A 17,327-nucleotide genomic window follows, 5' to 3' on the forward strand; every position below is an offset into this window, starting at 1 on the left:
GAATATATGCTTTTGCAGAATATATATACATTGGTGGGACTATGACCAATACTTCGATGTGTTACAAACGGAATGACAAAATCAATATACTCCTTTTTTATTGGTGCGTATAAAAAAGATATGTATGTATGTTTATTTGCATAGTTGGTTTATTACTAGAGAGCAAAAAGTTTTTCTATTTTAAAAACGGAATAAAAGCAATCAGCATTTTGTTTGCAAAAAATAACTAAACCTAAATAATCACATGTACACATGCAAAATAAAAATAACCAATTTTGGTTAATAATAACCAAAGTGGCAACACTGAGTGTAATCCGTATTATGTACCGGTTTAATATAGATGGTACTTAATACTGAATACCCGTATACTCAATATATTCTGCAAAAGCATAAAAACTAAATACCAGATCGAATAAAATGGAGTAATTAAATCAACGCAATGTGAAAGTAGACAAAGAAAATTTAAATAAAATATACTATGAAAATACAGTAAATAAAAATAATGAACTATATGTCATGTTACCATATGTTTAATTTGTGATCATGATAAAGTCAAACAAAAAATGTAAAAAACAAAAAAAAAAAATTAAAAATTTTGTTGGACTGCAGAAATTGTCTGCACCCAATAATATCTGGCAACTCTGCTGTTAAACCTGCAAACAAAAACAGCAGCCATTTTGTAGCTTGTAGGTTTTGTAACAACAAAGAAGGAATTCGTGGAAAGAAAAGTGTTAGTAAATTAATTAAAAAATATGTGGATAATGTTTACAAACTTTTGTAAGCAATAAGTTTAAGATTATTAAAAAAAAAATAAATTTTAAATGTAAGTGCTTAAAAATCCCGTATAATTGTTATAACGAAAAGATTTCATAAATTATTGTCACTATTCTGTGTATTGAATAAAACCTGATTTTTTTGTGCACCACCAATTGTGTAAAATAGTGTATATGGATGCACATACGTATGTATGCGTGTATATATATATATATATATATATATATATATATATATATATATATATATATATATTATATATGTCTATATCTATATATGTAGTACATATTGCAATAAGAAATGGATTAATTAATATTTTCCGATAAAAAGAAACATCGTCACCTTTGGAAATTAAGCACTTAATGAGTTGGTGAGAACAGAAGAAGTATTAGTGTTGATGCATAATGAATATAGAGAGATAGATGAATAGAGATATAGAGATATATGATAGATATTAGAGAGGAGAGATAGAGAGAGATATATATAGTAACTATATATATATATATATATATATATATATATATATATATATAAGATATATAATATATATATATATATATATAATATATATATCATATATATATTATATATATATAGTATATATATATATATATAAATCCTTATTTATTATATGTGTTGTATATATTTATTTACATATGTAAACGTACCTATATGTACATATATAGGTATATACTTTCAAATGCATATACATAGGTATTACATTATTATTAATAACCGAAAATAATGAAAAAACAAACAAATTGACATTGCAAAAAAAAAAATACCTGCAATCTTTGCACAACTGTCTAATATAAATTCCTTAAATATACGATTTGGTGCTTGCAGACACCAACAGACCTATATTTGTATGGATGTTTAATCATTTTTAGACAGACTTAAAGTTATACTGCTCCACAACTCTGTTATCTTTTAAATTATAGAAAATTTGAACCAACATAATTTTTTTATCTTGTAATTTTGTAAATTCAAAACCAAGCCCTTGGGGCCAAATATGGCTTACATTCTACTCCATAACAATACTTAAAGTTATTTTAATAGTGTTAATTGTGACAGAATAAATAATATAAATTAATGTGTGATATAACAAATTTTAAAGATTATTCGTGCAAAAATTAATAAGGTCTTGTAGTTTTGTATTTATTGAGTAAAAACTGAAGGTATAGTGGGCTTGGAAATAATGACAAAGCCTTACATACTTCAGAGTAAACAAAAACACATACCCAATCTGTCTTCGGCAGAGTATTTTTGGTATAAATTAACGAAATTTGCTGGGGTTTCGATTAGGAACAACATAATTAATCGAAGATATGGGACGACTTATATATTAATACATAATTTATGGTGATACATGAGGTATAGATTTGGCTATATTCGTGAATAAGTTTTAAATATCAATAATGTTCCGTCAATACAAAAATGGAGGGCACCGAAAATCCGTCAATAACAGTCATTTTACTTTGTAGTAGGTATAGTTCTAAAAAGAAGGCACAAATCAGGATTAATCCGAAAAACTGGCAGTGTACATAGGTATGACACACTGCCTACCATTTAAAAAATTAAATTTTGTTTAATTATTTATATGACTTTTAACCCAGTATTTGCGAAAAAAAAAAATATATTTCAAAAATAAATGGATGAAGAATTAGTGGGCGTAGCGTATATCTAAACTATAGTAGTTAAAGGCACTATATTTTGTATGAATGGGCGTGCCACCTCCCACATAACTTCCATTCCAAAATAATGAAAACGATTCATGGTATTGCACATCAGAGAACAGAATTAAACTATTCACGTTTTATGATCATTCGCAAATTAATTTCTTTTGAACTGTCTTTACTCAACAATAATACAAATGTGCATTGCCTTTATTTCAATCTCTTTTTATATGACTATACATCAAGCAACGAAATAATTCAATGCCACATGAAAAAACTAAAAACGTTCACACCATTCGTCCAGTATTCGTTGCAGAGTATGAAATCAAACGAAACCTTTCGCAAACGTTTATATAACGTACAATACTAATACTAATGTACGTGAGCAAAACTAAAACAAAAATAAATACTTTTGAAGAAAACAAAAGCAGAAAAGTATTTAATGAAAAATTCATTTAGTGTGTTTGATTTCAATTAATTTGTTATTGTTTTTAATTGCTACTACTTGAAGGTACTTTACATTATGTTATTTTGTATTAATATAATATATTATATATATATATATATATATATATATATATATATATATATATATATATATATATATATATATATATATATATATATATATATATATATATATATATATATATAATTTATGGTTTTCTTTTGGATTTTAATTTGTAAATTCATTTTCTTTTATTTTTGAAATTGAAAATAAACAAAAAAGGTTTCATAATACATGAAAATTGTTCAATACAGTTTGACAACAAATTCCATTTTTTATTAAAAATAACGAAACTCTGATATTATTAAAAAGTATTGTAATGTAAAACCCCCTTTAGAGTTTATATAAAAACGACTTTTGGATAAACCTGTTTGCCGGTTACCCAAAAATTGGCTATTTCTAGAAAACCGGTTTGTCGGTTAACCGAGTATGAAAAAACCGTTAATTATACCCTGCACCAAAACATATTAAATCAACTTATTCATGCGCCAATGTGAAAATAATATTTAGTTAGATTAACATTAATTAAATAGATTTAGTTCATATTTATCTGGTACATGCATCGTAGAGATCATTACTAAAATCGGAAGTATTATTTAGGATAATACAAAATATAGGTGTATTGATTTTTGTAGAAATAATAGAATAGTTTTTTTATTATTAAAAAAATGTTAAGTGAAATTAGATACATTTATCCGGTTGCTTTGCTTTATTTTAAAATTTTTAATGATTTTTTTATTTTTTTATTTTATTTTTATTTTATTTATTTCATTTGTAATTTGTAATCCTTATTGGCCAATTAATAAATTACAAAAATAACAATAAAACAAAATTATTGTACTTAAAATTTTTCTGTATAACATCTAAAATTAAAATAAATTCACGTTTTTGTCGGACAAAATAAAGTGTAAATTTTATATATCATTATTTAAATTTCTTGTATATCAAAATTTTTTATCTATTTTGGTTCTGATTTTAATATCTGTATCTACTTAAGCCATTTTGGTAATTTTGTTCTCCACTATTATTCGCAATCGCCTTCCCTTCCCCTTGCCATATGACAATTTTAAAAAGAAATACGTTTTTGATCACTATTTCATCGGAATTTTTTGATAAATTGTGGTCCAAAATTAATCTATTGGATTTAGGGCGGTGCTCTGAGCAACTTATTTAAATTTTTCAATGATTTTTCCTACAGAAATGTTATTTTTTAATTTTATCAAGTGCTTAAGCTTATTATCTTGCCGAAATATAAAGTTGCCCAAGTCCATTTCGAAGGCACTGATCTTAAGATTTGACTGTAATATGCTCATATAGTTTTCATTGGAGCTTTTTGAATAAATTTCACCTAGGTTCCCCACACCTAACGTTAAAAATTGGACACATACGAAGAGTCAACTGACCCATACCTTCAATCTTTCATCAACATATTTAAAAGTTTAAAAATTTTTTTCGATTTTAGTATTTAATTTCGTATTTTTTAGCTCAAATTTACGTAGTTGGTCAGATGAGTCCCAATTTCTACCGAAAATTTTGAAATGTCGACAATGAGTGTGAGTTAAGCCCTTCAATATACAAAATTTTAAAAACAATACCCCAGGTTTTAAACATTATGGTGGAGGGCTATCGGTATTGTTACATTATTCAACTTTAAGAGCGAGAATCTTAACGGAAATGAAGTAAGCAATAACAAATGAGCAATTCACGAGCGTATTTAATACAAATTTTGAAATAAATGCCGTAAAAATGGGTTTGGGAGACCTAATGCCTCAACCGATTCATGACTTCAAACACACGACTAAGGTTAAAAACATTATTGTAAGAAAAAAAAACACTGAAAAATTTGAATGACCTGCTCAGAGCATCGCCCTAAATCTAATAGATTAATATTTGACCACAATTGATCACAAAATTCCGCTAAAATAGCGAACAAAAACGGATTTCTTTTGAAAATAATAGTATGGGAGAAAGCAAGGGAAAGTGAAAGCGATTGCGAATAATAATGGTGAAAAAATTACAAAAATGGCTTGAGTAGATCCAGATATTCAAATCAGAACCAAAATAGATAAAAAATTTTGATATACATAAAATTAAAATAATGGTATATAAAATTTACACTTTATTTTGTCCGACAAAAAAGTGAATTTACTTTAATTTTAAATGTTATACAGAAAATTTTTAGGTGGAATAAATTTGTTTTATTGTTATTTTTGTAGCATTGTATATAAACTAAATGAATTTAAAAAAATTCCATATTCAATAATCATTTAACAGATTTTTCTATGAAATAATGTAGCATGAGCACTTTTGCACTTTATTTTGTCCGATAGTATATATATATATATATATATATATATATATATATATATATATATATATACAGTATTGTTCGAAACCTAAGCAACTTTTTTTGGCATTGTATACAAAGTGCTATATTTTCTATTTTAATTGAATTATTCAAAATTATATAATTGATAATAATAATATTATGTGTCTACATTATAATAACAACAACAAAAGTTTAATTCCATTTCGCTGTGAGTTTTAAGAAAATAATAACTGAATTAACTCCATAAATAGCTGTTCGAAACTGAAGCAACTTTTTGATCTTCATATGAAAATCTTTGATCCTTTTGAGTTCCAAACACATTTATGGAATAGATTAGTTACTAGTGTAGTTCGTAATGAATCCCAATCGGATTTTAAGCCATTCGCCAGCTGTAATGTTTTCTAAAACTGCGAGTTTCGACCCAGCGCTTCAGAATGCCGAACAGCATCTCTAAAGGGCTTGAGTCAGGAGATTTTGATGGACAATCAAAGAATTTGGGTCCCATTATACGATAACTACTCTTAGATCAACTTTGCTAAAGGATTTGGTTCATTATCATGATGAAAATCGCAACAAAGTAATTTGTTCTGTTCAATGTACTTAATCCTTTGGTTTATTTTGTTGGCCAAAAATGTCCCAGAAAGTAAAACAACCCAATTTTATTTGTATTTCAACATCAGGACTTACTCTACTCACTAAAAATCTTGCCCATAACCTTAATTGTGTGACCTCCTTGCTTTTTTAAGTCTTTAATGTACGATGATGTAACCGCATATGAATCCCGCAGTGACATGGCACAGAGTTTACTTAAAGAAATTCGATTTTTTCAAAAATTTTGTACAATTTTGGGTAGAATATTGAAATAGATTACGCAAGACTAATAAAAACAGTTTTATTTACAAACGGGTCCACATTTTCCGTCTTAAATTCAAACAGAGTATGCGAGGCTCAGAGGCTGAAGGAAATATTACAATATACCCTTTTAGTAAAGGCCCAATAATGAATGGAGAGCAAAATTTTAGGGTGTGGCTATGTTTTTTAAAGAGAAGAGTTAGTCCTGATGTTGAAACACAAACAAAGTTGGATTGTTTTTCCTTTTGGGACGTTTTTCGCCAACAAAATGAATCATATGATTGAGTACATCGAACAGATCAACTTACTTTATTGCGATTTTCAGCATGATAATGAACCAAATCCTTTAGCAAAGTTGATCTAAGAGTTGTTATCGGGTAATAGGACCCAAACTCTTTGATTGCTCATCAAAATTTCCTGACTCAAATCCCTTAGAGATGCTGTTCGGCGTTTTGAAGTGCTGTTTCGGAACTCGCCGTTTTGGAAAACATTGCAGGGCCGAATAGCTTAAAATCCGATTGGGTTTCATTACGAACTACACTAGTAACTAATCTATTCCATAAAGGTGTTTGGAACTCAAAGGCACCAAAGATTTGCATAAGAAGATCAAAAAGTTGCTTAAGTTTCGAACAGCTATTTATTGAGTTAATTCAGTTATTATTTTCTTGTAACTCACATCGAAATGGAATTACAATTTTGTTGTTGTTATTATAATGTAGACACATAATATTATTATTATCAATTATATAATTTTGAATAAATCAATTAAAATAGAAAATATAGCACTTTGTATACAATGCCAAAAAAAGTTGCTTAGGTTTCGAACAATACTGTATATATATATATATATATATATACTCTTTCCTATGATATATATATATATACAGTGGCGGCCATGAGGTTAGCACATTTGGTATCTGTTAAATATAAAATCAAATATTTCCTATAGTTCTTAACTTTTTTAACTAATTCTTTTTTATGCGTAACACATGTCCTTCGAGGATCACGACACATTACATTTTGTTCCACTACTTTGTCGCATATAGATTTTTTTCTTTCCAAAGTACATCAACCCCCAAAAAAATCTTGACATAAGTTTAGCACAAAATAAAAAAATCATTAAAAAATTAAAAATAAAGCAAAGAAACCGGATAAATTTATGTACATAATTTCACTTAAAATTTTATATTTTGTAGAATAGTTGCACATTTTGATAATATAATTTCTTCTCCTGGACATAATCTTCACCAGAACCCACTAGAAATTTCATGACATAAATTTTAACTTTCAGCCCATAAATAGGCAAAATTCTTAGGAATTTGTGTTTTATTTGTTGCACCATTTCGTTTCATATGTTCCCTATTGGATTGGGATCTAGAAATTATTCTGGGCGCTGCAAACATGTCAATCTCGCTCGCTTCCAAGAAGCTCCTCTCTGTACTTTTAACATATTTTGGGTCATTGTCGACCAAAAAATGCCATTTAACTGAACTTTTGTCCACTAATTTTTTTACTAAAATATTTAAGAGTCTATTTTTATGGTCATACTGATCAATTTGTGCATCCACCTTGCGTATAGAACCTCCACTACGCCCGGAAAACGCCTCCGAATTCGTCATATTTCACCCATTGTGTTTTATGGTTTTAAATGTACACTTTGGTTGTTGCTGCATGTTTGGAGTACAGCATAATTACATTTTTCCATCAAATTTGATCCTATTAATCTTCAACTAGTATCCTCCAATCATGCAGATAAAGCTAAAGCTAAAGTGTTCCAGAGAAATCATATATCACAATGGGGGTAAATTTCATGGTATTCATTGCATTTTCTTGGAGTGCTGTTGGTCCTATATTGATGTTGGATGCAGAAGTGGATCCGTATGACTATCAAAATAGGATCTTAAATACTTTATTAAAAAAATCGGAGGACAAAGATGGCGTTTTTTGGTCGACATCGACCGTAAATATGCTAAAAGTGCTGAGATGAGCTGCTTGGAAGCGAGCGGGATTGTCATGTTTGCAGTGACCAGTATATTTTCTTGATTCCAATTCAATAGAGAACATATAACATGATATGGACCAACAAATAAAAGCAGAAATCACCAAGAATTTTGCCAATTTATGGGCTGAAAGTTAATATTTATGTCATGAAATTTCTTGAGGGTTCTGGTGAAGATTATGTCCAGGAGGAGGAATGATATTATCAAAATCTGCAACTATTCCACAAAATATAAAATTTTAAGTGCAATAAGAGGAATATAGCCGGTTGTTTTGTTTTATTTTTAATTTTTTAATGATTTTTTAATTTTGTGCTAAACTTATGTCCAGATTTTTTTGGAGGTAGATGTACTTTGGAAGTAGTGGAACAAAATGTAATGTGTCGTGATCCACGAAGGACATGTGTTACGCATAAAAAAGAATTTGTTAAAAAGGTTAAGAACTATAGGAAATATTTTATGTTGTAGGCAACATATACCAAGTGCGGTGAAATCGTAGCCACCACTGTATACATATATATATATATACATATATATATATATATATATATATATATATATATATATATATATATATATATATATATATATATATATATATATATATATACAGTGATGTTCCGAAAAATAGAGCCACTGAAATTTGTATGTATGTATGTATTGATCAGTTATGAATATAATACCATTATTTTTGCAATAATTTACGCGTCACTTTTCGTAATTTTAATGAAATTTTAAATTGAGCTATATAAAATGGTGTGACAAAAAATAGAGCCAGTTTCCAAAAATATAAAAATTTAACAATTTGTAGACAATTTTCAAATTGAAATCGATTATTTATTTATTTTTATTTTATTTTATTGAAAGTCAAAATATACAAAGTTTAATATAAAATCGAATTAATGAGTTGCTATCTAGTTAACAAACATAAGATATTTCAGCATTAAAATCATAAATAAAAATAAAAGTACAAATAAGTATATAGAAAAAATTTTAAAGGAAAAAATGACAGAAAACCTTTCTTTATTATCGGGATTTGGCTGTATCTGGAGAACGATATATCATTTTTTACCCTTGACACCTTAGTAGTTAACTAGGTAAACTACTAAGTGTCCATGGATAAGTTTTTAATCAGTTCATAATCAGATCCTGCATTTATTTAAAAATGCGATACTCTGAGTGTGTATTATGTCCTTAATGGTTTGATGTCCAAATCTATCATGTAATTCATGGGTGCGGTATAAACGTGGGAGTTTGTGTATCATCTTTAAAACTTTATTTTGGACTACTTGAATCTTTTTGACACGTGTTTTACAAGTTTTGTTCCAAACTGAGCACCCATAGAGCAAAATCGGTCTAATTACTGTTTTATATATGATTAGTTTATTTTTAAAGTTGAGGTGAGATCTCTTGTTAAGCAATGGATAAAGAGCTCGGAAACATTTGGTAGCTTTGTCCACTATGTGTTCTACGTGGGCAGCAAATGTCAATTTTCTGTCGAGTTGTACCCCAAAGTATTTAACAGTATTACTTAGAGGTATATTAACGTTCTCGATTTTGAGAGGAATAGAAGGAGTACGTTTAGGCGACTTATTAAAGGGGAACAATATTGCCTGAGTTTTGTCCAAATTAATCCTAATTTTCCATTTATTATAGTACTTATTGCATTTGTGTAGACTTTTCTCGAGTTTATTAATAACCACATTTGAAAGTTTGCCACGATCATAGCTAAATCGTCAGCATAGAGCCCTATTTCAGTACCTTTTTTAGGTACAAAGTCCGATACAAACAGTGAGTACAATGTAGGAGAGAGTACAGCTCCCTGTGGTATTCCAGCAGGTATACTTCGTGCAGATGATGCGGTGTTATTTATGTATACTTTGAACAATCTATCTGCTAGAAACGATTTTATTATTTTTAAAATATATGTTGGGAAGTTGAACTTTTTTAATTTATATACCAATCCATCATGCCAGATGCTATCGAATGCTTTTTCTATATCTATAAGAACAACGCCAGTTGGTAGTCTTTGACGTTTATTTTTATGGATCATATTTGTTAATCTTTTTATTTGGTGTACCGTTGAATGTTGTTGGCGGAATCCAAATTGTTCTTTATTGATCAAATTGTTATCATCGATAAAAGTATTTAATCTAGACAGAATCATTTTTTCAAAAATTTTATCCACCGAACTTAATAAACTTATTGGTCTATAGCTAGTAGATAATTTCGGATCCTTACCTCGTTTATGTATGGCTACAACCTTTGCACATTTAAAGCTTGTCGGGAAAAAAACCTAATTTAAGGCAGGCATTAAATATATTCATTAAAAATGTAAATCCAATATCAGGTAATTTTTTTAAAAATATGTTAAGGATTCCATCATTACCGGGTGCTTTGTTATTTCTCAGTTGCATGACGTGTTGTTTAACTTCTTCGGTTATAAGAATTTCACTGTCGAGAAATGGGATTGTTCCTGGTTCAAGTCGGCAATTGGTTTTAGCAACTTTCTCCTCAACTCTATGTTTTATATTTGCTGTTATTTTATGAGATTTTTCAAACTGATCAGCGATAAGTCTAGCTTTATCAACATCTTCATCAAAGTCTAAGTTATTATGCTTCAGAGTTGGAATTTTATTATGTTTTTTCCCTGTAAGGGTTTTAGTAATACACCAAAATCGTTTGGATCCTGTAGGGAGCTTTGATAAAAACCGATTCCAGTTTTCATTCCTGTCTTTCCACACATTTTTCTCTATGAGTCTGTTTAGCTGCTTGATAATTGCCTGAAGTGTAATTTTGATGCTGTTAATGTTTGTCCTTTGTAACTGTCTTTTCATTTTATTTCTCATACGAATACAAAGTTTTGTATTCATAGATATTTTTAACAGATTAGGTGTAGGTCTTTAAATTCTTTATTTGAAGGTGTTATCTTGTTGAGATCCTCTTTAAATTTGTCGTCGTATTTGGGTGAATAAACAGATGTTAGGATTATCGACCGATTTTGTAGAAATAGCTCAACTGATACATTTTCAATACCAGAAGTTTGATATTTTGGACAGATTTGTGTTTTAAATTTATTTGTAACTGCAATAGCAACTCCTCCTCCTGCGGTAGCCCTATCCCTTCTGTATATGCTTCCATTTGAAAATTTAGTAGATACAAGAATTTTATTACTCTTTTATAAGATTATCAAGAATAATTGTCCTATATACATCGCTGACACTTTTAAATTTTCTAAATCGTTGAGGAATCCTCAATTAATATTTCCCCACATTGCATCTGCAGTATATGAAAAGTCATTTCAAGTGAGAGTTTCGAGAGTGTGGAATACGCTACCTAGGGAAATTAAAAATTTTTCTTACTCTAATCAGATTTTTAAGAAAAAAATATTTAAACATTTTAATGAACATAATGCTTAATTATTATAATTCATAATTCATTACTCAAAAATAATATTTTTTTTTGTTATCGCTACATTCGTTTCAACAATTATTTTATAATTTATATATGTATATCACACTTTAACTTTTATTATTCTGTCACAATTTACATTATTTAAATAACTTTGGAAAGTATTGTTATGGAGTAGTATGTAAGCCATATTTGGCCCCAAGGGCTTGGTTTTTTGAACTTGTAAATTAAATAAATATGCGATAACCTGGGAGATAGAAGCTACATTGTTCATATAAGAGAGTTTCACATAGGAAGATTATATCGATATACTTAGTTTTAGAACTTTTTGTAATTGTATCTTTTTGGAAAAAGAATTGATGCCTTGCGCATTCCAATACAGGTTTTTTATTTCAGGATTAGACTCCATATTTAAGAAGACTCATGATGATATTAAGTTGGTCTAACTTAGTCGAACATTTTTTTAGTTCTATTACTGCATTTTGAAAGATTGCAAAGAGCTGATCCATGGAGAATAAATCGCTTTGCGAAACGTTGTTTTGTTTCACCTGACTGGCATATGATGTTTTATCGTGAACGTTGGCATTTACGTTATGTACATTTGAATTAGATAAGTTAGGAAAGCTGTTCATGTTAAATATTGGTGCATCTAATTGACGTCTCTGGTTAACTGCGTTTTTATTAGTGGCTCTCCTACGAGCTTCTAAGTAATTTGATCTGCATGGGCAATTGGGATCATCGGCCTTGTGCGCATAATTAGTATATCCCTTAGAAACACAGTTAAAACATTTATAAATTTTACCACCGGCGGAATTATTCATAACGCATGTGCTTGCTTCGTGTGAGGTGCTAGAACATAAGAAGCAAATAGCTTGCCTGAAGCAATTCTCGGTGCCATGACCGTACAATCCACACTTTTGACATTGTGTTGGACCTCTATTTGGAGAGGATTTTTGGTTTTTCCATGTAATTGAGACATTTTGAATATATTTAATCTTATATAGAAATTTTTTATTGACTTCAGCCCGGCTAAATGTGAGTAAGTACAAAGCATCATTGTTAGATGATTTTTGAGTTATTATCTCTTTAACTTCAGTACATTTAACTCCATGATAATTTTGCAATTCATTTTGAATTAGATCTGTGGGAATTTTATGAAGACCCTTAATTGTCATTTTATAGGTGGAGTTATCATATACTTTGTGGGTATGATATTTAAAGTCCGTGAGTTTTAATTCTCTAAGGAGATTAAGGTATTTATCCATATTTTCAGAGAAGATTTTGGTTCCCATTGAGGTTCTACGAAAGAAATATCCGTCATAGCCTACTTTTTCAACGACTTTTGTGAACTCTACAGACGAGTCAACAACTATAGGCGGGGCCTTCTGTGGCTTTTTAGTGATAGCCGGCGGAGTTGAAGCTTGGGGATCAACATTCATTTTATCATTTTTTGCTAATATAGCAAAATTTATTGGCCGTTATATTTTTCCTCTGATTATTCAGATATGAATCGATGGAGTTTGCGTAATAGACGACTTTAGGCCTTTAGATTTTCTTCTTCTTGCCATGTTCACCAGGTGGTGCACGTGGACTTATTTTAAATATTCACTTGTTATATTAATAAACAAATGAATATCAAAACAGATAACAAAAGAGAGTAGATAAATTAACTGTTTATACTAATCTCACACTAATTACAGAATTGACGATTACACACAAGACAACTGCACTTGATGATATCAAGTAAGAGAATGAATTAATAAAAAAAAAAAAAAATTGAAATCGATGCAAATTGTAAGTTTAAGGCTTATTATTACAATCCTAATATAATCTCATTATAAACAATAATTTTGAGTCCAAAAAGAAGCAGAAGCAAACAAAAAATTATAAAAATACGCCATGTTCAAGACAAATTGTTGAAATAATTCTTTGGTCCAAAAAAATAGTATAAACTGTAAAAATGCATAAGTTTAAACCAGAAAATATCAAGAAAGAATAAGAAATAACACTTCTTTTTGGAGCAAGAAATATGGAGTCATGTAAAAAAATTGCGCTTTTGAGGACATAGGAATAGTAGGAATCTTTAATTATAATTATGGGATATTTACAGTCCTATCTTCCCTCAATCCGAAATAGAGACCATGTTCCAAACAAGAAAAAATAACTCCATACCATTACGTATCCGCCACCATGTTCAATGATCTTCATAGCACATTGGGGACAAAATCCAGTGTTGGAACGTCTACGTATAGCTATACGGATCATATCAGAATAAAATAAATATACTTCCCAGCAAAATCTTTGCTTACAATGATTACCATTAAGTACTTTATTAATGACTTACTTTGTATGTAAAGTCTAAAAAAAATCATAATAAAGAAACAAACAAACATAAAACAGTTACTTTTTCTTTTTTTGTGCACACGATATCAAATATCTATTTTTAGACAAACAGAAAATAAAATAGTATTTGTGTGTGAAAACTATTATTTGACGCACAATAAAACAGCTAAGCAGTGGTGTAGTGAGTGGAGCATCCAACTGGCAGACGGAAGGTATTGAGTTCAACCCCAGTCTGTGTCGACTTTTTATTTTTATTTTTTCATAAATATTCTATAAATAACTCTACTAAAAAAACAACTTATTTCCAACCTCATCCTCTGCATGAGCCTGATTTTCGCTTAAAAAAAGATGTAATTTTTTATTTCTTCTCCATATTTTTTGGCTTAAACTTATATTTTACAGCATCTTCTATTACATTCTTGGAGCACCTAATTATTTCAACAGTTTGTCTATAGCCCTTTCCTAGATCAAGGAGTGTTTTTATCGTTTTTCTGCTGTATCGCCTTCAATGTTTGCCTCTGCTTCTTTTGTACTCAAAATTATAATTTAAAAAGCATTAAACTTACTATTTGGATCTATTTTAATTTGAAAATTGTCTACAAATTGTTAAATTTTTATATTTGTGCAAACTGGCTCTATTTTTTGTTACACCATTTTATATAGCTTAATTTAAAATTTCATTAAAATTACGAATAGCGACGCGTAAATTATTGCAAAAATAATGCTATTACATTCATAACAGATCAATACAACATTTCAGTTAGTTTTTCAACTCTATTCTTTGTAGGAGAGATTTTAAGTGGAGAGAAACTTTGAACGTGATGGTGGCTCTATTTCATCGAACATCGCTATATATATATATATATATATATATATATATATATATATATATATATATATAGATATATATATATATATAGTGGTGGAAAAAATAATAGAACCGACTTTATATAGTGGTGAAAACTAAATTTTCTCAAAAAGTACCCGTTACAATTTGATTATTTGTGTCTTAAATAAAAGGTATTTAGGTCTACTTTCCAATGATAAATGGAGTTTGTAAGTTTTTTTGCTCCATCGTATTTTATTGGTATTTAACCCTTTCCGTGGTTTTGTCGACATTACAATAGACTCTGTTTTTAAGCATTTTTTGGGTATAATATTTAACTTTAGTTTAAATTTTTTCTTTTAAATGAAAATGAAGACTTTATTATATTTATAATTGAGATCTTCCGTATTTTAAAAGTATTTAAAAATCAGATTTTAAGAAATTTACACTTATGACTACTTTTTAAAAAGTGCTTTTTAACAACGTTTAAAAAACAGCTTAATTTAATGGCCAAAAAAATTGTATTTTAGGAGATCGGACTATGCAGATTTAAATTGTATTGTATTGAAAGAAGTTTAAGAAGACATTTTACAAAAAAAAAAAAATCATAAAAAATATTGGTGGTACTTTTTGGAGACTGTTTTTCGAATGTCGAATATATTTGACAATTAACTTTGACCTTCTATAACTCACTAGGGAAAACTCAAATTCAAAAAGTATTATTTTTCCCGGATTCAGCATACTCAAATTATCTTAAATATAAGTTTTCAAGTTTTTTTCTAGACATAAATTATATATGACCCTGAAAGGGGTAAAAAATTTGGCATTGGAAAAAATAATAGAAACGATTCACAGTATTACACTGGGGACATTAGCTGAGATTTCTTAAACTGCGTTTTGTATTTATTTTTAAAAATTTGAATTGTAAATGATATTCTTAATATCAAAATATACTGTTTCCTCGGTTCTTTATGTTAACGGGTATTTTTTTCAACGCCTGGTTGACCATATGAGCTCTGACGGCTGAATTGGAGCCACGACTTTCAAATTTTCTTTAATAAAAATTTAAAACTGTGAAAGAAATTGCTTAACATTGCTAAATGTGTATGTAAATGTAAAATATAAATCTGGCAACGCTATGCCTGAGTAGACGTGTGTGATTTTGCAGCTGATCATTTGTTAACTTTTTAAACTTTTTTTAATTAAAATAAATCAAATTAATTTCTTAAAACTGAATATTTTAAGAGAATTGTGTATTGTCAACAGGTTTTATATAAAGACAATTGTATATTTTTGGATTTCTTGGCGAGTTATTGCAATAAAATTTTTTTGGTTGATTTTTAACGCCATATTGTTATTTATTATATACAAATTAACAAAGACAACCAAAAGAACTTAAACCAAAATGTCGCCGACTGCTAGTGTTTTCAAATGTGGCGTTTGTAAGGAGACTATTATAAAAACCCAGCCTAGCATTCAATGCAAAATATGTACATTATGGATTCATGTTCCGTGTGCAGGCATTACTGACAGTGATCCTACTGCTCTAAAAGCTAACAAATCATTATCGTTTTCCTGTAGTGCCTGTGATAGTAATCCTAGGGCTGGTCTTGAGAGTGTGCTGCAAAAGGAAATTGGTGATCTCAACAGTAAGATAGATGCTTTCATAAATAAAGTTGATGGTGAACAGACATCTATTAGACAAGCATTGGCTGATACTGTTTCGAGTTTTAAGCTGGAGATGGCTTCCTGTTTAAAAGAAATGAAGTCTGAGATTGTTGACTGCAGCAAACTTATACATAGCATCGACTCTTCGACAACCAAAAAGATAACTGCGCTGGAGGTGGAGAATATCGTTATTTTATATAGTATATTATCTTTTTAAAAAAAATTAGGTGTCATTTTATTTATATATAATTATGTATTTTGTATTGGAGGAATTATTGTGAAGTAGAAATTTGTAACCGCTTATGGCCTATAGGCTAGGTTATTGAATATTGTTAAATAAATAAATAAATAAAAAAAAAATAATATTTTGCACAAAAGACTTAATCGTGCCGATATTGTTGTTAATGGGTTGCCTGATGGTGTTGATGACCTCTTTTCTGTTGCGGTTAAGATTTGTTCTATATATAATGTGCTCATTGGAAAAACTGATGTCAACCATTAGGTAAACTATGAAAAAAAACCAAATTTAATAATATATTTTGTGTGGAAAATAAATAAATTAATTTGTTATATTGTCTAGATAGTCCTTAGTTTTAATATCACGCCCCTTAAAACTTGAAAACTTTACATTTACTTAAATTAGTTGTGCTTTTTTTAAAAAAAGTCCATGAAACTACTTCACAAAAGTATGCGAATTTTTCCTGTATTTCATATTTGATCATATTATACGATACACAAATTCTAGAATCGCATGGTTTTATGCTTAATATTGTTTTAAGGGGTAACTATCAACCGCATGGATATATTTTTGACCCATTTGGTCCACAATTTGGGGGATTTGTACCCTCTTTTCATGTAATATCATTAAAATGGCGATTTTTGGCTATATTTGTAATGTTTTCACCCTTTTTCCAGAGATAAAACCAAAATTTAATATTGGAAT

The 17,327-nt window shown here is 28.9% G+C and overlaps 1 protein-coding gene across 2 annotated transcripts in view; it reads left to right on the plus strand.

Annotated features, from left to right (window-relative positions):
• The first annotated feature begins 378 nt into the window (after positions 1 to 378).
• The window catches only part of LOC119606469, an 85,107-nt gene continuing 68,158 nt past the window's right edge, over positions 379 to 17,327 (plus strand). The window contains exon 1 of one of the 2 annotated variants that reach the window (XM_037959985.1): positions 379 to 823. The gene's annotated coding sequence lies outside the window, so the exon portion shown is untranslated. The remainder of the gene's footprint in view (positions 824 to 17,327) is intronic. The other variant, XM_037959986.1, reaches the window with a different exon arrangement.

Source organism: Lucilia sericata, unplaced genomic scaffold (assembly GCF_015586225.1).
Source record: "Lucilia sericata isolate MDLA Ls3-8-SP2 unplaced genomic scaffold, ASM1558622v1 Contig000588F_arrow, whole genome shotgun sequence".
In the NCBI taxonomy this organism is placed as follows: domain Eukaryota; kingdom Metazoa; phylum Arthropoda; class Insecta; order Diptera; family Calliphoridae; genus Lucilia; species Lucilia sericata.